This window comes from Vanellus vanellus (assembly GCF_965231255.1).
Source record: "Vanellus vanellus genome assembly, chromosome: 1".
NCBI classification, from domain to species: domain Eukaryota; kingdom Metazoa; phylum Chordata; class Aves; order Charadriiformes; family Charadriidae; genus Vanellus; species Vanellus vanellus.
In genome coordinates this window covers 57,164,079-57,188,243 of record NC_138905.1, presented here as the reverse complement: position 1 = coordinate 57,188,243, position 24,165 = coordinate 57,164,079, and the positions used below count along the sequence as shown (strand labels likewise).

The window sequence follows — 24,165 nt, the reverse complement described above, 5'->3', positions numbered from 1 at the left end:
AAACTAACATGCCTACTTGCCAAAAAACTATTCAGGCATCAGAAAAACCACAGGTTTAGTTTTCTTTCTTTTTATTTAGAGAAACCATTTGGGTTTTTCACTGCACAAGGAATTCACAGCAAGGACAACTGCTGCACTCCCAACACAGAACAAGCTCTTCCAAAGACTCTTCTAGTTGCTGGGTTGCAGTAGTGGTTGTTACACTGAAACAGCTGCCTGTAGTTGGTGATAAAATGTGATTGATTGATTGATTGATTGATTGATTGATTAACTGCCTTTCCTGGAAGTGTATTTAACTTGAAAACAGGTCTGTTTTACTCTTGAGTTTACCCTGCATAATGTCTTAAGATCATAAAATACTGAAGGTATTGTGCCCCCTGTTAAATGTACTCATCCTCACTCAGTGGGTTAAATGCTTGCTTACTCTATATAGCTATTCTATATAGCCTTCTGGGAACAAGCTGTAGTTTTACAGCTGGGTCCGTCAGCTCCTATTATCAGCAGTGTTTTATAAAATTGTTCCTGGTAATGGGAGAAAAGAGGTGTTTGAAATGCCACCATCACTTGGATGTAGAAGTAACTTAATACACGAGTTAGCCTGTTGGCTTCAGGTGTATTGCTCATGTGCCAAAACCTACTTGCTGTATGTTTGTAGGATTGTCTAAAATGGCTTGATTTTGCCATACTTCCATTATTCTTCAGATGTTTGTGAGATTTTTTTTGCTCTCCTTGTATTTATTTCACTTTGTTAGCAGAGATCAGAGATAAATTTATCAGGCCAACATTGTTTGACTTTTTGTTCTGATAAGAACACTGTCATTTGGTGCTTCCTTATTCTCCCAGAATTTAAAAATACTTATTTATTTTTTAATTGTGCAATAAGTTAATTAACTAATTAGTACCATGTTGATATATATGGTCAGGTTTTCCAGGAAGTTCTCTATCTCTTTGTGTTTATGTCTTCGTTGCTTCATCTTGGGTGGAGTGACTTTACAAATAGCCTGAGAGACTGATCTTGCTTGCCCTTCCTTTCCTTCTGTGCTTGCTTATTAACTTGCTTTACTTTCTCTTTCCTATGACAGATGTGAGCGCACTTTTCTTTAACCTTGTCAACTAACAAGATCTCCCTTTCAGTGAGAGTCTCATCTGTTGTTTGTCTTCTGTTTTGTTGCCACACCAGTTCCTGAAGGGTAGTGTTCACGTGTTTTTAAATTTCTTCCCCTGTCATGGAAGTCTCATGCCTTGACTCCAGGGGCTAGTAGGATTCCTTAGGCTTATCACGCACTGTTTAATTACTTAATTTGAGAGACCAAAGTTGCTTTCTTGCATGATATGAATCTGCTCCTTAAACTCTTTGGGGATGCGTGCAGCCTTGCTGGTCCAGAGTGGATGTTTCAGACTCTGGTGGAACTTGTTCTTCCCTGAAGATAAGATCAGCTCAACTTGGGCTATTTGGCTGCTCCTATGGCAACAGATCTGAGTCTAGCTGAGGTGACCACATTTATTTTGACTAGTTTTGCTAACTGTGATTCTTGATGAGTGCTAGAAACCTGAGGCTGCGACCTGTAAATTAAATATCACTCTCCAGATAAAGTTGATGGTGCTGGGGGGCAGAGGGGCAAGCAGCAGTGGTTATGAATTCTGTTAGAAGTCTGCTAGCAGAGGCTAAAGGTACAGCAGTACCTATAGCAGTCTTCAAATAACCAATCGTTTGCTTCTTGCCCAAGACACCATCTCTTGCAAACAAGTCATCAGCCTCCCAAGGGGGCAGGGAGGATGGGAGACACTTGTTGTTCTGTTGCTATTTTAAAGAACAAGATTAACTCTCTTTGGCATCTGTGTCCTGACCCTGGACGATCCCAAGAGGATGCCTGTTCTCTGGATCTTGTTTAGTCTTTGGCTTGTGAGCCCAGGTTTGCTGATCTGTGTGGTGTACCATGGGGCCTACACTTGTGGTCCTAGTTTTGGACAGAAAGTAACAAAGCTGGGGCTTACAGCTCTTTCTTTCTGGAGTGAAATGGTGAGTGATTCTGAATGAGCCTCTTGGCTGAATGCATACCTTCTGGGTTTCTTTTGGTATGCATTTGTATATTTAATGTATATGTGTCCAGTGAGTTATGCCGGAGACCTTTTCGAAGTCAAACAAATAAACTCTTTACGATGTTACATTCAGATAGTTTTGTTCATTGGTGTCGCTTTTAATTTCTCAGCTACAGTTCCTGGTTTGGGGGGATTTTTCTGTTTATTTGTCAGGAACCTGTACTGTCTGGATTAGAGCAGGTTTCTGTGTAACACATGAACATCTTTGGCCAATGTTTGGAAGTGCATGTTAAAAGGTGTGTGGGCAGCTAAATTCCCCACAAGTACAGTGTCACGTGGCTTTGAGTACCGTGAGGGAGACTAATTCATTCCTGCTTTCTTGTTGCTGGAGTAGGCTGCAGCAGATGTCCACTTCAGTTTCTCTTTATTTTTCACTACCGCTCGCGTTGCAGCTGAACCGTATCTTGCTGCAGCTATAAATGCATCTGACAAAGTGCCACCTCTGTTTCCCTTTCCATCTTTCTTATATAATTTGTACCCATCAGCAATGACATTTCATTTATGAAACCGAGTCCCTCTGTTACATTTCAGTTTTACCTGGTACAATGTAATCCTTGACATTTAAGTAACTCCCAAGCTCTTGTTTCCCATGCTCCCTTTGTTTGTTTATACAAAAGCCTGTTTTAGAATTCCTGGCCATGTTTCAGAATAAATCCAGCCTCTATTTTACTTTTGGGCATTAAGGTACATGAAAAAGTAATAGCAGTAAACAAAATTTTCATCTTTCTTTCAGTGTTTAAAGTCCACATAGCAATTGCCTTCGTAGAGTTTAAGAGGAGTCTGTCTAATCCAAGCTTGTTTCACAGGGTATGTCAGGGCTCCGTGGATCCTGAGCCTCTTTCTTCATAGTATTAGAACTGACAACACTTTGTGCCTTTGCTTTTTCTGCACTTGTTTTAGGGAGGTTCTCCGAGAAAGCAAGGTAAACTTGTCCTTCCCTTTGCTTCACTGCTGCTTTAATATTACGCTTTTCTTTTGTTTCTTGACACTTTTGTCTGTGCTTTTTTAAAATTGGAGAGCAGTCTAGGAATGAATGACCTCTTTGTGTCCTTAGACCTTACGTCCCCTGTCCCTAGCCTGCTGAAGAAATGCAAATGTGGGAATCCTCATTAATAAGCAAGGCTCAGGAAAAGCACAATCAGTGACTGTAGAAACCATCTCGGAAGAAAAACCTGTGGATGTAGATGGTAACGGTAAGGTTTTTATGCATGTAGCAAGGCTGGCAGATGTTTACCTAACTCTTTGCACAACACCTATTTCTGATCTTTCTTGCAAGTCTGGGCACGTATACTTGGGGAGTTAGGGTATAGAAAACCACAGCATAACATACAGCACCTCAGCTACTCCATTCTCACTCCTGATGTGGGCAAATTTGCCATGCTTTTCAGCAAGATAGGGAAGAAAGGGACAGTAGCGGAGAAGCATCTGCACAAGAATGTTGGGGCAGAGTAGCTGGTGTATCCTAAATTTATAACTTGACGTCTCAAGTTTTGGAACTGTTTCTAATCCTCCTTCACTCTCCTTTTCCAGCCTGTCTGTCTGCAGTATCAACTTCTGCTTTTTCATCTGACTTGTTAGGTTTCATTTTCTTTTGCTAAAACATGAGATATGTCACTTGTAGGGGAACTGTAGGCATAAACAAGCCCTTCTGTCTGTCTCAGGTAGCAAGCAGCAACTTCTATATGACGTGGAGGGCTGAAAACCATGATTTTCTAGACAATGGATATGTGAAACTGCACATAACCAGGAAAACACAACCAAAAGAATTTGTGCAGAAAGCATAAAAGCAAAGTACAACATTTAAATAATGAGGATTGTGGCTATTAGAGGGACTGGACTAGAACATAAAATTGTGAGCTGATTTTAATGCATATACATACAGTAGCATAGGGAAGGATCAGGGAGATTGGGTTAAGGGCATTTTCCATTTGTGAGTATTGACTGCATTCAGGGGTCCTTTGCCTTTTTAATTTATTTAAAGCAAAAAAAGTAGCGAATTGACAATGCACAAGAAAGAAAAGTATGTTGCACCAGTGGGCTGTGGACTGATCAGCATTTTGCATGGGTGCAAGGGTGGATTTGGCACGTGCCTGCTGTGGGCTGAATGAACACACACGTTCCTTCAGCTATTTGATTTACCAAACTGGAGTGGCTGTTACAGGAAGGATATTGCTTTCTGCAGTCAGACCGGGAGCTGATTGATTGCAGGATGGAGCACTAATATCAAGGCTCTCCAGCCTTTGTCCTGTGACAGGTGTTGTGCCCTTTTATTTAAAAGTTCCCAAAGCAATACTCCCAAGCTAAGGGCTAAGACATACAAGCTAAATGAACACGAGAGCATGGGGTGTCAAAGGAAAAGAGAGCAGGGTGCTTGCTCTGGAGCTAGATCCTACCCCAAGCAGAAAAAACAAAAGCTGTTTTGCAGACCAACAGGTTGTGTGGGATAGGAATGTCAGTTGTCTGTATTCACAGAGCTGCAGCAGCCCAGGTCTGGGGTTTTGCACACTTGGGGTTGTGAAGAATATAAATGTTTTAGCTGAGTGTTTATGTAGACAGACCCTTGTGTCTGAGGTTCCCCCTAGGACACAAGAAAAGGTGTAAGTGCTACTGCTTGGTTATAAAGGGCAGATCCATACTTGCCCCTTCTTGCATTGTTTGGTGGGTGTTGCGCTTAAGAAATGCGGGGGCTATTTTATTATTATTATCAGACTCTGGCTTTTCTGAAACTTTGGCGCTAGAGGAAGCAATAAGGAATTTCCAGGTAGCTGGGGTCTAACTTCTGCGGAGGGAATGCTTCCACAAAGAAAGATAATTAAATGGGAAAGCTAGGTCCCTGAGAAATTACAGTATATTTGGTGAAACTCTGTGCGAAATCCCAAGGTGGAGATGCTAGACAACCTTGGGAAAAGGGCATTTACCTCAAGTGTTTGAAAAGAAAAGCTATTTAAACTTTGAAAGAGCTATTGGTTTTATTGTTGCAATATTTATGATCCTCTCTTTATAGGTCATGCAACCATTTCCTTAGTTATCCTTAATCTCCTAACAGAAATTCTTTCCCTTGGCTGGCAGTCCCCTTGTGCTGAGCACTTGCACTGCAGAAACAGAAAATAGCAAGTCTAAACAAAGTGGGATCATTTACAGTCATCTTGCTTCGTGCACAACACATCTGCAGAAGGATCAGTTGCTCTGATTTAGCATGGCCATCAGTGATGTTTTGCTGCCACTGAAAGGAAGAAAATGGCTCTGTTTAGTGTCCTGAGGTATAACTGCAATAATCATAGACATTAGAAATGGAAAAGGCCACTAGGTCATCTGGTCCATTGCCCCAATACAATGCGAGGCAATTCACCAATGTACCTTCTGTAGGACTTGGTAAATTATTCTACCACTTGTTTGAGGTTCTCCTTCACAGTCTAATAAATCTCATAGGAAGTAAGTTATTTTTTAACTTTTTGGAGACGTACGGTAGGTAGAAGTTCCGACAGGCATTGCACTGAAATAATGACCTGTCTCCTGGTTTATCAAAGCATCTGCCATTGCCCTTTCACAATGAGAACACTGTAATATATTCACTTCCTTTGTTCCGTATTTATGACTGCAGCATATCAATAAATCAAAAGTTTTCTGGAAGGAAAAGTTGGAGCGGTCTCTACTGGTTTCTCACCAATTTCCAGACCACTTTTAAAGATGTTAATTCAGCTACAGAGCTAAAGTTATGCTTCTGCAAATCCAGATTAATTTTCCTGCACTCAATAGGGTTGGGCTGGATTTACACTGGAGTTAGTGACAGCACAGTATGACCAACAGCTTCCTGTTTGCATCCAAGGAGACAGACTCACCAGAACAAAGAGAGAGGCAGACAAGCACAGGCGCCAGCTACAGATGCTGTACCCCGCAGCCAAAAGGAGGGTGGTGTTCCAGGCAGGCTCCATCTTGTTTCAAAATCTTCTATGTAAGTAGTGCTTAGTATAAGTAATTGGGAATTTACCCATGCACAGCAGCGTTGTTAATGTGAGGAAACCCTTCAAAATGCTGTAGGGTCTTTGCATTGAATACTGCTGCAAAAGCAATTGCTGCAATAGAAGGTCTTCTGGAGGAGTTGGGCTCCTTTGATAAACACAGCCTCCCTATCCTCTTGAACACAGCCCTCCCTGGTCTGGAATGTCTTGGAAGAGCAGCTTAAATGTACATTTGCTTTGCTCTTTGTGCACTAGCACTACCCTGTGGAAGCACGACCATAGGTTACAATAGATAGCAGGGTTGTTGGTTTAGGCTCTGTAAGATCCTTAATGACCTTATCTAATCCAGCAGCAGAAATCAAGTGGGGTTCAAGCAGTGGAAGCAAACATCCTAGAACTGAGAGGCCAAGGACTCTTGAGAGGGAACGCACTTTCTTTTTAGCAAGGTCCTTGAATCCAGAACAGCAGTCATGAAAGAAAGAACATTTTGCTCACTTTCAGACAAAAAAGAAAGCAAGCCCCAATAAACTGTTGCCTTTACTCTAACAAACTGGGAGTCGCTTTAGGGCAGGATCACAAGGAAAGCCCTGGGGTTTTTGCTTGCTGTTTTCCCAACTGAGGGAGAGAGAACCTGGTGTTTTGAAAAGGGCCGTTTGCACATGACGAAATCCACGGGAATCCCGATTACCTTTCCTTCCTCACACAAAAAGAAAATGGCACAGTGGGCCAAATGCTGCTGTAGCCCCTGAGCAAATGAGCCTTTCTCCATTGGTGCGTGCATGCAGTTTATCAGTGTCTCCAGATCATCTCCTGGTACCAAGAGGTCCTAAAATCACTCCCAGGAGTCAACCTAAGGACTTTGCCCACACAGCCCCACCCTGGACTCCCAGCAGCAGATCCCGTGGCAGCCACAGGGAAGGTGCTGGCAGGTTTCCATCGAGGAGGTGACACGGAAGGCTGTACTCACGAACCTGGGTTTGACTTTGCTGCCAACCGTTGCAGAAGAAGAGCTGGGACAACAGGTGAGTCATGGGGTTTGCAAGTCATCAGGTTTGAGTAGTAAAGAAAAGAGATTTGGCCCACCCAGCTTTGCTGTTCTTTGTTCCTGCAGCCGCTGGAGGCAAAGTCATGGGATCGGCTGCTGGTGCCTTCCTCAGGGCTGGCCAAGCATCTCTCACGTGGGGTGACCCTGGGCCATTTTTCTTTGCAGCTCTTCTTCCTGGTACTCATATCCCATTGTCACCATCGATCTCTCTTCTGCCTCTCCACACAGCTATCTCTGCAGGGTCTTTGCCAGGGACTCCCTGCAGCTGATGAGGGATGATGCAAGGGCGAGGAGGAGACTGCAGCTGATGAGAGCTCTGTGTGAGGGACAAAATACGCCCTTCTGTGTGCAACGCTGGCCCTAGATCCAAAAAACCTCCCATGTAGCTTCCCACTCCCTGGCACGTAACATCTTCCCCATGTTTTTCCCACCATCATCCTCATTCTTCCTCCCACTGAGATTTTCAGTAACCACGTCTTTTTACTGATCCCGGTTTTATGCTGTCTTTCAGCTGTTTCTATCCTCTGTCTTTCTTTCTCACGGTGCTCCTTTCCTGAATTATTCTTACTTTCTGCCCTGAGGTCGTGCCACAATTGACTCTGGGTCCCTTTGCAAGTGTCAGTAAGCAGTCCAGTTAAACACTTGGGGGTGGGGGATTTTGGTGTTATTTTGGGGGGTTGGGGGATTCTTTTTGTTGTTTTTTAATAAAAATGTAATTCATGCTTCTCCATCAAACACCATTTTTGGAAACTTTGGGGAGAAAAGGAAGCCTGTGAAGAGGGAATATTATAGCCACCATCCAAAGTGTGAGAGAGTTTAAACAGCCAAATTGTAGCTTTAAATCCCTAATCAAAACTGACAGCAACTTTTGTGGTTTTATTTTTTTTTCTTTTTCACCTGGGCTGCCTGAAGGAGGCACAATTTTCCACACGCTGGAAAAGGAAACTGCTTTCCCCCCCTCCATCCCCAGATTTTCTGCCCTACGTTCTGCACACTCCACTGCCCTATCCTCCAGTAACTCGTCAGTCTAGCTCCTGTTCTCCAGGCCCCACTCCTTGTTTTCTCATATGTTTTCCTCACAGGGCATTATTCCTGCTCACTGTCTGTGTCCAGCTCACTAGACCAAAGAAGGGCAGCCGCTTCGCTGATGGTATTGCTTTCAGTCCTGCTGACAAGTGCGGACAGCCCTGCGCTTTTTTGCTATGGACAGTTTCGCTTCCACAGACTAAGGAGAAATGGCAGCCGTTCTGCTTGCTTTGATCTCATTAATAATACAGGACAATAGGAGCCCTTTTGAATATGAGGAAAAAGCTTGAGTTAAAATAAAAAATTAAACAGCATGCCCAATTAATTAGAACCACAGCAAAGCCTTGGAGAGCTGCCATCTTAAATTACTATACAGCTACAACTCCCAGAAAATAATAATAATAATAAAAAAATATGTATATATAATCATACCTTCCTGCTGTCCAAATAAGAGTTTGGGGTAGAAAGACTGGTGGGAGCTTCCCCCAGGATCAGTATTGATAGTACGTGTGTGATATTATCAGACGTAGGTTCCTTATTTCCCTCTTGCAAGTGCATGGGCATATACATATCCATAATTCCTGTGGCATGGGGAAGGAGCTGGCAGGAGTGTGCCCTGCCCTCTTCTTTCTTCCCAACCTGATTCTTCGCTTGTGATGGGGCTGGTTGACATAAATTGGTTCATAAATGAGCACTGCACATGAAACTGGCTAACTTGGATGAAATAAAAACTCCATTGTAGATCTGAACCTTGGAAAATGGGGGGAGAAAGTGCCTGTAGCAGTTACCGTACGCCTAGCTGTAAAATTCTAATGCTGTCCTGATGATGAAGGTGGACCTGTGACAATAAAATACTATAATTGCCTTTACACGCCTATAGTTCAGTTTTCATTTAGGTTCAGCTAAAGGTGATTTGAAACAGTTTTGTACAGGCTGCTGATGGTGTCAAGTATCAGCTCTAACGAAGTTGGTGGAATGGTAAGGTTAAAAGGTAAATAAAATCTTGTCTGAAGAGCCACATGACCTCTAGCCTCAGCATAACTGCTCCAGTCCTACCCAATAATTCATATATGCAGGCTGGTTCACTTTCAGCACTGAAAGTACAAAGCAGGCATCTTTCTCTGCCAACATAGTGAAAAAATGGACAAAAAAGACTGTTTGGGTAAAAGAATACAGTAATATTCAAAACATTTTCCTAATTGCCTTTTTTCTATTAAAAAAACCCCACATGTTAACATTGTTTTGCTGAAAATGGCAATATTTAAAATAGCTTCAAATAATGGTAATGAAGCATTGTTTTAATTTTGCCTCCAGGAAAAGACCAAACCAAAATACTATTATAAGTTGTTCTCTATTTAAGACCATTGCCATCATATTGGTAATTTTTTCCCTTTAGCTGTGGGCTGACAAACTTCTCTTTTCCCCTTTTCCTTCCAACAGTATTATGTGAACACAACAACGCAACAAACTGAAACTTCTGCTAAGCACTTTGCCCGAGACATGCATAAACTGTTCTTGTTTCTATTGCAACTGCGTGTCTTTCCTGGGTATGACACATAAAAATAGAAAATGTCAAAATAAGCCTATTATATTAAGAACAGTTATAGATGTGAAGATGTCTGACTGGGACTTAAAGCTTAGATCCTGAACACTAACAGTCATTAAGGATATATTTTCACATTGTTTTGTAAAGCAGGAATGTTAGGACTAATCACCTGACCAACAGACAAATTTGAAAATTACATTTGACATTATCTCCCTAATTTCCTCCTGCTATTTCATGTAATTCTAGTATTCATTACTTCCTTTTTTCCTTAAATTGCTCTTTTTTGTTTGTTATCTGTTGTTATAGGTGACCTAGAAAGGAAAAATTAATTGGGTTGATATCTGCTTTTCTCTATTTTAAATACAAATTCCTTTTTCCTATCCCCATTTTTATAGCCCCCAGGCATACGAAGTATTACTTCCTCTCTCTCTTGCTTGTTCCCTGAAAAGCTATGTGAAGGATGCAAGAGAATGGTTGAGAAATCTCACCGCTCAGTTGAAGGAACAGGAAATGCCAAATCCTTAGCGGGTATCTTTTCTGAAAGTAATTATTAGGATAAATACTTTTAAGTAAGGATAATTGGTATTTTAAATCATAATTATTCCAAATATTCATGTTTTATTCCTTTGGTACTTTGATGTCATATGCCTGCTCAAACTTCACTGAAGTCTTCTAGGAAAAGGATAGATAAAAAAGCAGCTTCCAGGGGAAAGAAATAAACAAGAGAATAACCTAATCAGCCTGTCTTTATATATAACAAGAGAACATAAATTATTTTATTACTTTTTTACAAATCATCTTTCTAACAACAGCCATCTTTTCCAGTGCTGCCTGCTTTTCAGCCACAGATAAAGTACAGCATTATATCACATTAAACGCCACATTTCATACCAAAACACTTAAACATAATGCACCACAAAGAGCATCAGCATGCATTTTACTGTGGCTTTCCCAGATCTCTTAACTGAAACGCAGGTAACTAACTGGTTATTTTCTGCGCCCATTAGATAGCTGCTGCTTAAAGTGTCTGAAGCAGAAAAAAGACAGGGTTAGCAAAGACTATTTTTCAGTGTCAGTAGCTTTTAGTGGCTGACTATCCAAAGTGCATTCAGGTACATTAATTTAAAAAAAAACAGTAAGCCTCTAAAAAAGATGTTACAGCACTGTTGGAAATAATAAACCAGTGTCAGAGCTAAAAATCACGGACTTTCAACTCCAGGTATCCAAGCTGCTACTAGTGGTTTGTCCCCTCTCATTCCTGCATTCAGAATTGTCCCAAGACAGCAGCACTCCTTGTTGGTTTAGACAAGTCCCTTCACGCAGTCTTTTCCTGTACTGTAACCCTGTCAGGTACAGTATTATTTATCTCTCTAATATCACAAGTAAACTTTTTTTAAAGAAAAGAAGAGGCTGTGTATTTTCATGGCATAAGGAGGCAGGCTTGGAATAGTTAAAAGGTTGTGGAATTCACCCCAACACTGAAGCATCCAACTCTCTCTCAGGCTACAGTCCCTGCGAGGTTTGATACTTCAAGACATTTGCAGGCAGGGTCCCAGCCTGCTTCTGCAGAAGCCAAAGGGAGCACATTCATACCGCAGGGAGACCGTTTCCCCGACCTTCAGTGGTCTTTCATGTCACTTGTCCACCACAGAGGAAAGATCTTCCAAAAGTCCTCACCTCAAACTTTTCCCAGCACCTGGAAATGCACCACAGCGGTAGTGTAACACTGACATCCAGTGGATGGAAAAATGCAATTTCACCAGCCCACCCGGTCCCATTATTGGACAGAAGTGGCAATGTGGGAGGTATGAAAAAAATAGGAAGAACTATTTTGTTCATAAGAGTTTGGGCTTTATGAGAGCCAAAAACTAGCCTGGGAGCTGTGATCCCCCCAAATCCACAAGTGAACCCAGGTGGGAACTTCCAAGTCATCCATTATAATTTCAAACAAACCAACAAAATCTGCTTGCTTTCTACAGTTCCAATTTGTTCTGTAGTGTGAAACTACAGGGACAATGGAGCATGGTATCTTTTGCTCTACTGAAATGAAAATGTCTGGTTTCCTAGGCTTACGCAAAATAAATCATATTGCTTCACCTTGCTTTCCGTGTCCTGCTAAATGTGCACCAAAACCCTGAGCAAAACATATGAAGGAAAACCTGCAAAAGAACACCAATAAGGGGAAAGAGAATCTAAACAGGGAAATGATTTTTTTTTTTTTTTTTACTTATGGCAAAGACAAGGTCAGCATCAAGGACAAATCCTTCTCTCCCAGTGTGTGCAACCTCTATTCTCGGTATATTAGTGATTTCTGCTCACACCAAGAAAAATACAAGTGGATATAGACAGGATACAGACAGTTCCTGCTCAGTGAATAAAGAATGAGGAACAGAGGCAAGGTGCATCCCCAGTTTATACTACTATTTCATATTGATTTATACAGTGCCTTTTGCATTCCTTAAAGCACTACAGTAACAAGTATGTACATTACCCAGTATAAAGGCTTATTCATGTTTATGGCGCTTTTTCCCCCACCAATCAACGTAAAAATCAATTATGATTACTGAACGGGGAAGGCATCAAAAGATTCAGCGCCGTTTACTGACTTGTGTAGCCTGAGTTCATGTGGATTTTGTCTGCTGTCTGTGCCAGCAGCGCACAATGTTTTTCTATGCTGGCAGCTGTCCCTTCTGATGATGACTAACCTGTGAAGGGCTCTATGGCTCTTCCAAGACAGACTGTGTTTTCACTGAACACCCATAGACTTGTTCATTCATATGTCACATACATCACATCTCTATAGTTCTCTGTTCAGCACCAAAACGGTATTTTCAGCTGCCCCACTATTCTCTTGACCAGGTTGTAACAGGATTCTCCAGAGCAGATCAAATGAAAACATTGCATTGGCATGGAGCCCTGGGTGAGGTCAGGAAGTGACAGCCATTAAGATAACAGCAGTCTTTAAAAATACTGGGGAATAAGGAGAACAAGAATGAGCACAGGAATTTGGTACAAGCAAGAATACCTTCTCTCCTCCTAGTTTATCCTCCACACATGCTTCTGTTGTTCCATATATTCCTCTCACTGCTTTCTCTCCCTGTCAGTTTCAGAGATTTATATGCTCCTCTGTCCACACTCTTCTGCTCTGCTAATCCTAAACCCTTCTTTGTCCCATGTGGGTCCTGCTTATGCATCTCCAGTTTTCTTCCTTGCCTTTCTGAGATCCAGCAGCGCTGCCCTATGCCTGCTCTCCAGACCCTTCCAGCCCTGGGCTAACACTGCTGCACCTCACCCCCATTGTCTCCCAGGAAAGGGTTTCCAGGTCAGAAAAAAAAAGGTTTTCAGTTCCTCAGTCTCCCACTGCCCCATCCTCACAGCTCTGTTTCTGGCTCAACCCGCTCCATAGATACACAAGATGAGTGTTTATTTTTAACAATTACATTTATGAATGGTATTGTAGTCACAGCAAAACCATTTTTCACAGGTTTTCCTGATTGCTAATTCACAACTTCCATCTGAAAATTGTAAAATAATTCTTGGCCCACAGAGCCTGCACAACAAAGGGACTGTAGATACTCTGAACCAAGCTGCAGGGAGTGTTGCAACCTGCAAGGCCTCAGGCCTTGTTTCAAAGGAAACCACTGCCAGCTCTCAAAAGCACGAAAAGCAAAACGCCGCTTCGTGGACGCTGATGGCTGAACTCCTCTCAGCCCTAACGAAGCCCAGATTCCACCCGTGAAACATAAAATACGTGTCGGCTGGGTAATCCAGCGAGCCCGGATCGCTGGCCACCCTCAGGCTGCCTTGAGGCCACCGGGAACCAGCCTCCCCAGCTGAAGGCGAGCCCTGAGGGAACACCAAGGTCGGTAGGAGAGAGGTGGACCATAACCCTCCCTCCCCCCAGCCCACCGCGCCGCGTTCCGTGTGCGGAGGCAGACGGCGTCACACGAGGCGGAGTGAAGGGGACAACCGCACTGCCGCCCTCAGCCGTTTTGACTGGACTCCTCCCTCCCCACCTCCAACGGCCGCTGCAGCGCCTCGCGAGCCCCCATCACGTGCGGAACTGCCCGGGCCACGTGGGGGCCGGCAGGCACGCAGCATCGCCCCGCCCTGCCGTCCCCTTCGCGCGGCCCAGCACCTCCCTCCCCGCCCCCCCCCCCGTGCTCCAGGGAGATTGACAGTGAAATTAACCAATCAAAGCCACGTCCTTCCCTTCCCCTCACCGCGCGGCCACTCCTCCCCCTCGCCTACGGTTGCTGTGTCATCCGGCGGGTGACATCGGGGGCGGTTGCCAGTTGGCTGCGGAGGCGAGGGCCTTCCGCCAATGGCCTCGCGAGCCCCACGACTGACATCTGTCCTGCCCAATAGCTGTTTCAGGGTGGGCGGGTCCGTGAAGGGAGGGGCGGAGCAAGGGGTAAATGTCGTTGAGGTCGGTAGAGAGTATGGCGTTGTTGCCGTTCCGCGGCGGCGCCGCCTGTCGCCGCTGAGCGGCCACAGCTGCGGCCGTACTCATTATCGCGTGTGCCCGTCACGGCGCCCCACCCTTGGGGCCGGTAAATGAAGTAGGCACACTGACGTAGCCCTCCCCTCCCACCTCGGCTGAGGAGGGCCTCAGCGCAGCCGCGAAGAGGCCGCCAAGGAGAGCAGCTCAGTGGGCGAGTCTTCGCCCTGTTATGGTGTAACGGGCACATCCCTTCTCCAATAGTGTTCGAGGTTGCAAACCGCAACCCAATCCGTAGCGCGAAAGGGCGGGGCAAGTAGGGGCCGGGGAGCGGGTGCCCCATTTAAGGGGCAAATCTCGCAGCCAACTGGCAGAAAGGAAGAAGGGGTGGGAGCCAGTGAGGGTTGAGAAGGGGGCAATGTTACCCGATGATAGTCAGCAAGTGCAGCCAATCAGTGAGGGTGTATTTACGCGACAGCCCAATTGGAAGCGCTGAGAGGCGGATGTTCTGCTGTGATTGACGTGGTCTGTGGCTAATGGGCGGAGAGATCCCTGAGGCCCTTCCCAATGGGCAGCGTGTAGGGGCGGAAAGGGGAGCGGTGGGAGAAGACGAGCAGGTAGAGCGACCAATTAGCGTGAGGGTCTGCGGGGCGCCGTCCAATGGGCGGTGCGAGGGGCGGTGCGGGGGCGTGTCTCGGTGTGTTTGGGTTCGTACTCCTCGGGGGAGGGAGACGGCGGCGAGGAAAGTTTTTTTTTTTTTTTTTTTTTTTCCGGTGGGGTTTTTGGAGGAGGGGGGCCCGTTCTTCGCAGCTCCTTCGCGTTTGTTTCCTGGGTTCGTGTTTCCCGGGCGGGCGGGCGGGCGGAGCCGCCCCCGGCACTGAGAAGAAGGGGGTTCAGCGCACCGTCGGCGGCGCCTCAGCGGTGAGTGCGGGACAGGCCCCCCCTCGTCGTCCCCCGTTCCCCACCCCCACCCCACACCGGGCGGACCGGGGCGGGGGGGCGGGGTGCCAGCCTCCCTCAGGGCCCTTCCCGCCTTCTGGACCCTCGCGCTGCCGGTGAGGGGGCCTTTGGCGCCGAGCGCGCGCGCCCCCTCCCCGAGCTGCGGTGCCTCGGGACGGGGAAGGGAGGGAGATGGGGGGAGGAGGTGGGCCGGGGGGAGGGAGGGAGATGGGGGGGGGGGAGGGCCGGCGGGAGGGGCCCCGAGCGGCGGCTCAAGGGCGCTGCCCCAACGGCCCCGGGGCTGTTACTGCTTCTGCTCCCGCTCCCCTCGCCTCCGCCCCGGCGAGCGCCTGTCCCGGGGCAGAGCCGGGCTCGCGCCGCCCCCTCCCCGCCGCCCGCCTCACGTGTGGCCGTCCCCCGCCGCGGCTGCGCTCCGCCGGCGCGGGTGCCCCCTCCCCGCCCCCCTCTCCGTCGCCCTCTCCGGTTTTCCCGACAGGGCCCCGGCGGGACGCGCGGGCGGCCCCGAGGCCGCTGCCCGTCTCCGTGGTGCGCGGCGCCGTGCGCTCGGCTGGCTGCAGAACCCGGGGAAGAGCCCCCCCCCCGGCCGTTCGCCCCAGGCCGGACAAAATGTACAACGGCAGAAAAGACTCCGAGGAGCCTTCTTGTGGCTGGGGAGAAAAGCGCTTTTGTGTGGCGTGGGGACAGTCCTGAGGTTATGTTGATACCACCACTACAAACCGCACTGGATGTGTTGAACATGATGCTAGTTAAAATGTGTGTATGTGGGTGGGAGGAGTGACCGTGCTCAGAGGTGTGTCCCGGGCGGGAAAGGGAAAGGAAAAAAATAAAACAAAACGAAAACCAAAAAACACTCCCCCCAAAAAAGTTTCCTGAGCTGTTTGTAGCAAAATGAGCGAATGTTTGTTTCTTCACTGGCTATGGATAACGCTGCTGGTAGCATGGTATCTTGCAAGCTCAGATCTGCTTTATGAAAATGCATGTAAGAGTATCTACTACAGGATAGAGCTGAGGCTTGTTTAATAAAACCAAGTTCCAACAAAGTGTTTTCCTAGCTAAAGTAGCCATGCTTACTGCTGTAAACGGTACTTCACTTTTCCATGTTCAACATTTTGCTAACCTTAAGAATATTTGTTTCGATATCTCTCCATTAAGTTAACTTTTTTTACAGTCCATAACTATTTTTTTTTAAATCATGACTTGTTAGGTTTCAGTGTCACATTTTCATCCTCTACAAAAACTATGAATCTTCTAAGAAGTAGTAGGTAGATCTTTGGGGTTTGTATGGTTCCATATTTGAATGATCTGTTTTACTAGTTTCTAGTAATATTGCTATGCAGGTGAATCAGATCTTAGTTTCTGCTACAAGCATTGTACAGGTAACAGCTTGGGTTTGCATCGTCAGCGTAATTAAATAAGTACATGAATTCAGGCATCTTTGCAGTTAGTCTACACTGAAGATGCTCAACAATTCCCTCCTTTCCTATAGTGACTCTGTAATGGTACAGATTCCTTGGAACATGCGTGCTGTTGAGAAGCAAGGTAAAAGCTCTCATCTGCTGTGTTACCTGAGGTCCTGAATTTAAAGATAAGGTCAAGTTTTTCTACGTGATCCATGGTTAGTGCAGGAACAACCGTGTAGATGTAGCTCGGGGAGTGCTTTGTAAGGGTGACTTTTCACCTGTGTGTAACTAAGTTGTAGGTAAAACTAGTCAAGTCTGCAATGAAGAAATCACCCTGCAACAAGTTGAGGCTGAGGAAGAGGGAATGGAGCCCAGAGCTGTAGTAAGTGTGTTAGCTTTTCTGCTGTGAAATTCTGGGGGGCACAAGACACAGGGAGATCTGTCTCTGTAAGAAACAGGTGAGGTTATCATTATACCTTTGACTTTCATCTTGGTTAGCTATGTTGCATGTAAATGTTTCATGAATATACAATTTCATGTAAAACTGCACATATGTATAGAATTAGCTCAGAAGTTTCAGTGCTAATAGGTAAAATTCTAATGTGCATGCTCCTCTTGTGAACTTGGTTTTGGTTTCTGTTTTCTCATAATGTTGTTATCAGGATGCTTAGTAAAGGGAATCACTTCAATCCTGTAATGTGGAAGTACTGGAAAAAAATTAATTATAAACCAGTCAGTGTCTCTTGATTAGGCAGCCTTATGAATTGGTGCATTTCTCCAGTTTCTGTATAGCTGCAAGTTTAGCTGGAAATCTAAGCTTTCACTTAAATAATAAGCTCAAATGTTTGGAAATAAAAACCTTGAAGCTGTGAATCAAAAAAAAAAAAAAGCTTCATCTACCAGAGGTTGTGTGACTGAATAGTCCAATAAAACATGTAGTTAGAATGTGTGTCATGGCTTTGCTTGGTGATGAGTGTTTGATCATTAAAATTTGATGTTGGAAGATGACTTGAAGAAGAGAGCACTTCAGGAAGAGAATTTTGTGTAGTCTGAGGTAGCGTATTTTACCTTAGATCTGCCTTCTGTTGTAGGAAGTATGAAATTGGAAAGAATTTTTTTTTTTGCAGAAGTAATGCATAATATATATCATATATAGGGATAGCTGCATCTAGAACAATGGGATGAATAGCTGCATCCAGAATGATAGAAAGAATTGGAGGACTGTTATAGAATAAGTTGTTTGAAAGTATGTTCAAATGGGGTTTGTTCTCTTGGGTTTTCGAGTGTTTTTTTTTGTTGGGGTTTTTCCTCCAGTAAAGCTGGTGTATTTCTGCTCACAGAAGAGATTGGATTTACAATGAAGCAGTATGAACTGGAGATCATAAAATAAGTCTAAGGAGCTTAGTTATTGTCTTGAATGAGTTTATTAATAGTCTACTTAATGGTTCAGTTACTTTATTCTCCATTTTCTGCAGAATACTTGAATGCAAAGTCTCTTGTTCTGGTCACTTATTGCCATTATCGTGTTTATTTTCTCTAGAGTGTCTCTTTACACATAGATATTGTCTGGTTTGTGCAGTAATAGTAATAATAATGATTAACAGTCATTCTCCAGCTTCTTTGCAATGGCTTTCCTCAGTAATTGCTCTTTAGTGCAGCTATTAGATTCACAAATTCTGTCTGTACTGAAGATTTGCAAATTCTGCACTACTTACAGTGTACCTTACAGCTTACAGCTATTCATTTCTTTATTATTAGATTTTATTTTTCACTCAGCCTTTTTCTGTGTATGACTTCTGGATCAGTAAATTGTGAAGAGCTGGCATTGTTTGCCTTCATAGGATAAATTAAACATATTTAGCCACATAGGTAAGTGGGAAGTACATGATACTAGCAAGTACGAACCAGTGATTTTCTTTTAGCTTAAAAGTTTTCTGTCACCTCGGTGCTTATAAAATGTGTGCACCTGAATTATCTCCGAATCTGGATTTTAATGATCTGTTTATTGCGTTTTCAGAAATTTTACTTGTGAAATGTTATACTGTCTTGTGAAAAGAAGAGCAAGATAATGTTAGTCTTCAGTTCTAATAGCAAAAACTTAACACAGAGATGTTGAGCAAACAGTAACATATATTTCTATTTGTTTGACCAGGTGTGGTAGAATAAGACATGGATTCTTGCTGATAGTCTTGCTTAGCTTAACATTTACTGTTTTTCTCCCATTTCAGATAAAATACATACGCAAGTTTGCTTGTTCTTTCAGCAAACTGTGTGTAACAGGCACTGAAGAATTGGTTTTAATTTCTCGTGAATCCAAACTAAGCTTTCTGCTACTCTCTGCTAATAAAAATAGGGGTGCTTTTTGGTACTTGAGCCAGCTGTCACTGTCAGACAAGTAGTTGCCTGTTGGTATTTCTGCTTGTGAGGTGACTAGGGTAATAATAATCAGGATATTCTGGCTGCTGTTCCCTGTCACTTTCAGCGGATAGTAGAACTCTTATACTTGCTTACATTTCTCTGCCTTACTGTTCATAGCTTCTTTGCATTGCACTTTTTTTTTCAGGAAAGTAAGCACACTTTGCTGCAAAGAATTGGTGTATTTTTTTTTTCCTTCTTTAGAGCAGTAGGCAGTGAGTATGTTAAATAATTTTTCCCTTTGCCGCCTTATAGCAGTAAGAGAAAGAGGGTGGTTTTGCACTTATTATGGTTTGCATGTTGTAGGGGAATGTTCTGAGGTTTTTAAGTTTTCATCAGTGTAAGGGTTGTGGTTTGAGTTTGGATGTTCTCCGTGTTTACCATGTAGTGAGCTATGGAGATGACCTTTTCCAGTTTCAGCTAGGCAGTACGGATTGCGTTTCTGGGCCTTGCCAGCTTTAGTAGTTCTGAAATCAGATATCTTGCATGTATTTCCTGATTTAATGTCTGTGGATTAGAAAAAACACAATAGTTCCTTCATGAAAAAATCTAGGAAGAAAATTGATGTTCTGAGACTTCCACTGTCTAAAAACTTTTAAATATCTATTTAAAAGGACAAAATGGATTTGAAAGTAGCTCTGACCCAGTTTAGCTTTTAGGTCTGCGGAGAAACATACTGCCTGTCAGGACATAAGGGGGGTACTATAAGGCAGCATTCATGCTGCATGCTATAGGACACCAGTCAGAATAAACGTGTTAAGTATAAACTGGTTGTCAATATATTTTGACCCTGTTGGGCAGAAGACTGAAGGCTGAAAAGCTAATTAGCGGATGAAAGGATAAGAAGCAAAGTTGCAAAACACAGAGTTGATAATTTTAGATAGCCTGACAGAGGATTAGGCAAAAGGTGATACAATAATATCATGTTGCATGTGTGCGGGGAAGCCCTCTAAGCCATCTAAATGAGTAGCAAAGTAAGACTCAATGTTTTTACTTGCATTTAATTTTTATAATTTCATTTTAGCTCTCAACAGCATTATAAAAGTACTGTAATGAAAAACAACCCGACAAAGGGTTTTTCAGCAGTGTATTCATTTTTTTGGTAGTGAAGTCTGTTCTGTATTAGGAGAAATCTGTTCTTTTTTGCCGTTTGATTTGGCAGCGGTCTACAAAGAATGTAGTTCTTATGAATATTGTTACCTTTCTTCTGTGAAGTTTTGAGATTTTCAGGTTCTAGCCTCTATTTTGCTAGTTGAAAGTGCTTTTTCCTATTCCCCTGATCATCCTGTGTCCTAGGGTTGCAGGTTTTTTTCCTTCTTGAGTATCTCTTTTTTTCTTACAGCAAACATTGGTTGTGCCTTGCAGTTCTCTAATGTGTTCTTCATGTGGCAAATGCAGGTTTCGTGAGAAAGTTTCACAAGTTAAATTGAAAGTATGATTTTAAATCAAGAAGCTAAATGTTTGTAAAGCTGTGTGCCAGCATTCTTGTTTTAAGACTGGTCTATTCAGTCTGCACATGATCAGAACTGAGAAACATCTGGGCTGCTCTAAGGCAGTCGTTACCGACTTTCCTGGCCCTGTGAACTCTCTGCAAAAATCTGATGGCTGTATCACTTGCATGGTAGGAAAGAGGTTCACCTCTAGGAGACAGAAGTAACTCTCCAGGGACTTGCCAGTCTGCTGTGGACCAAACATGCTTTGGCCCTAGGGCGATCCACCAATGTTAATAGGAGTAGGCCCTCTTGTCTTGCTGCTTCTTACAGCCAGGAGTTATAAATTACCCAGCAACCCTGTGTCAGCATGGTCTAGTTATAAACTTGGATGTCTTATGAGCTATGTGTGGCTGAAGAGACGCAGGTTGTCCAGCTCTTTGCTTGTACATTTGAAAACATTTTACTTCTCTCCTGGGACATTTTTTGGATCTTTAGAAATAATTTGATGACTCTTTCTGAAGATGATTGAAATGCCATAGAGTATATTTTATCTTCTCACTACAGGCAACAGTAGAATCTGCTTTTTTATACAGCAGTACCATAACTGTGTGATTTAAAAGTTTTTTCCAGAAGTTAGATTTTTGTAGAAGGTTAAATCACCTATACATTCAGATTATTTACTAATACAGTGAAACACTATTTCAAATGTCTGAGGCTTCTGTTGCTTGCATGCTGTGACTTAAGAATCTGTAAGTTAATAATATTAGTGGGTGCAGCTAGCTTGAGGAGCCATGTCTTTAATACAAACTTAAAGCATTAGTATAAATTTTTGATTAAAAAATTTTGCGTCTGAGATACAGGAGGGGAATGTGTCTCCTCACCCCAGCTTCTTACAGAAACCAAAATATACTTCACTCCAAAATGAGTTATGATCCATCCTTGACCTGAGGCAGCTGAAAATCACTTTAAGAAGGCTATGATACATGGTGCATGAAGTAGTTGCTTTACAACATTGTCAGCTACTTTTATGGTTTTTAGGTTCCTTCTTTGTGACCCTCTCTAGGATTTTTATGTGTGATTGTTTGTGTGTGATTGTCTAGGATATGTTTGTGTGATTGTAACAGTATTATTCTTATATTGCTGTGAATGTGGTGGTTTAACTCTGTTTCAGGAACATGCTTATTCTGAAATTTGTGTTTGGGTATGTGTTGGGTTTTTTTTAAAGTTCAACTTAAACTACTAAGTAAGAAGTTAATAAAAGGGCACTTTGGTACAAATGTATGTCCACACAGGAAGTTTCACTACTACAACCATTGTAATTTAAATTCATATCCTTCCGCATGTATTTGGGTTCTGAGAAGAACTTGTTTCAAATTATCTTTCTAACTTTTTCTGTTTGTCAAATGGCTAAGATTCTGCCCTGTTGGATCTTAATTGCATTGTACCAGATGTCTATTCTTGCAATTAAAAATGCAGATGAGTCTCTTTTTTTGATAAGGAGAACAAGAATGAAAAAGAATCAAGCCACAGTGCTTGCTTGGGACTGTTCATCAAGATACAGGACAATTTCATTGACATTGCAAAAAAAAAAATCAATATTTAATATTTTTTTGATTTTTTTTTTTTCTCACTTTGGGAAGTTTTTCAAGGTAGATATGGTCTTTATAATAGTATTCCCCTGCTCCTCATATTAAGTGTCTCTTTTTATGGTGATTTTATACAGGCGCAACTCATGTATTTCCTAGCCTTTCAAAACAAAGTGAGATACTAAGGTTTAAATCAAGGTGTGGTTTTTTGTTTTTGTTTTTTTTTTTTATTTATTTTAATTTAGCTGTGCTTTTTGCTTGGATAAATGTTTGGGTGCTTCAGGATCTACTCATCTACTTTCTGTGATTAGTGTGGTGACAGCATGAGGAACGTGCAGATTTTAGTTGTTTTTCACTGTTTCTATTCTATTTAATAAACGGTTAGGGTGTTACCTACATTTCTGATGGCATTCACTTTGCTGAATGGTACTTGACAGGGGGAAAAATATTTTTTTACTGCACACCTAGGCTTTTTCACTCACATTTTAAAATACACAGTTGCAGTAAGTTAGCTGTCTATAACTTTCTTTCCTTGGCCTTTTTAATTTTTGAGTACACGCAGAAGCAAGCAAAATTGACGGATAATCTTCTCTTTTGTTGGAAGTTAAGTCCCCTGGGTCTTTCATATTCAAAGGCCAACTTTCTTTATTTTACCTGTTCTTGGCTATTCATGTATGGCAGAAAATGGATTCAAATTGATAAAGACTTCCTGTTGATTGAAAAGTAAATTAGCTTGTGGAGAAGTGTCTCAGGGGAAAAAAAGTAGAAGTCCCATTGTATCAAATACTTTTAACATTGGCTAATAAGCAATGGAAAACACTCCTGACAGCGTAACATAGTGGTGGCCTCAGGGCAAGAATAAAGTGACATAATTGGTCTGTTCTGTCTCCAGCTCTAACCCTGTACTTACCCAACGCTGGATAATGTTACTTTCACCAATTTAGGTAACTAGATAAACTGGTATTCTCTTGTGTATGGATACTATATATCAGCTTAACTTGCCCCTTCTTCAGCTGGGTATGTAAATAAACTAAAAGTAACTTTAGCTTTGCAAAGTTTTAACTCAAAAAAGTAACTAGGAATTTTTATTACTACAGTTTCAGGTTGAATAAAGCATGGACAAAACCTAACATATAAAAGTGAAAAACATTCAAACCTAGGAGCAATTTAAAGAGTTGGGTTTTTAGGTATGGTGGGAGAGCTTGACTGTTAAAATCAGTTGTCACGTATTGCGGGTTGGTAGTCTAAAGGCTGACTTGTATATTTTTGGTAGAAATAGTAAAGATTGGTTACCTATCTTCTAAATGCCACTTTCAGAGGAAATTAGATGTGAATGTTGAAAAACTGTTTTGTGCCAAAACACAAAAGACTGAAAATTTAGGGCACTGACCTCACACATGCTTGAGCAGGTCCAAAACTCTTCTTGCAAGTAATTCCACATTAGGTAGGTCTAACTCAGTGTGTTTATCAGAGATTACAGTGTTGAAGACTAGGATTGTATCACTAATAACGTTAATTTTGTTTTTAAATTAAAAAGAAAGGAATTTTAAAAATGGGTGTATTCCCTCATTTCTTTGAAGATTGAAAAAACATTCAATATAGAGCAGGTTTTTGAAAGTTAGTTTCCTGTTCCTTTCTGAGGTGCCTAAATAGCTGAAAAAATACAATTCAGACTGATGTCTAGCTATAAATATTGATGAAGCTGAACTTGGCAGCTGGTTATATTGAAAGTTGGTGTTTGTAATTATAGTTTAGAATTATTTGCTTAACAACTCAGTATTTGTTTTCTTTGACAGTAATGTGTTAAGATCTTGGACTACTCTGCATATGTAATCATGTTAGTAGGAAGTCAAAATGTTTTTGTATAAAACAAAAAAACTCAGTTATTAATGATTAGAAATGTGATAAATATGGAACACTCATTTGGAAAATTTCAGGGTGTAAACTAGCAAACAGTGACGTAAAAAATAAAAGCAAGTTGTGATTCAAGCTTTATTCTCCATCACCCCTCACTGGCCCTCGTCCTGGTTCTGTCTTGGCTATAAACATCCACCCAGAGCTGCGTTACAGCTTTGTAGTAGTGCTGTGATCTGGAGCTTCTCTGCATGCAACAGGGTACGTGTGTCTGTGTCATGACTGCTGTAGGGGTTAGCACCAGTATTGCCACACTAGTGTGAATTTCCTATCAGTGCAGCTCTTAATGTAAAAGATAACAAAAGGGTAAAAAAAAAAGATGGTTTAACACAGGAAACTA

General features: G+C 42.7%; 1 protein-coding gene across 2 annotated transcripts in view; it reads left to right on the top strand.

Annotated features, from left to right (window-relative positions):
* Window positions 1-14,922: 14,922 nt before the first annotated feature.
* The window catches only part of TNRC6B (trinucleotide repeat containing adaptor 6B), a 138,445-nt gene continuing 129,202 nt past the window's right edge, over window positions 14,923-24,165 (top strand). For both annotated transcript variants that reach the window (XM_082485490.1, XM_082485488.1), the window contains exon 1: window positions 14,923-15,038. The gene's annotated coding sequence lies outside the window, so the exon portion shown is untranslated. The remainder of the gene's footprint in view (window positions 15,039-24,165) is intronic.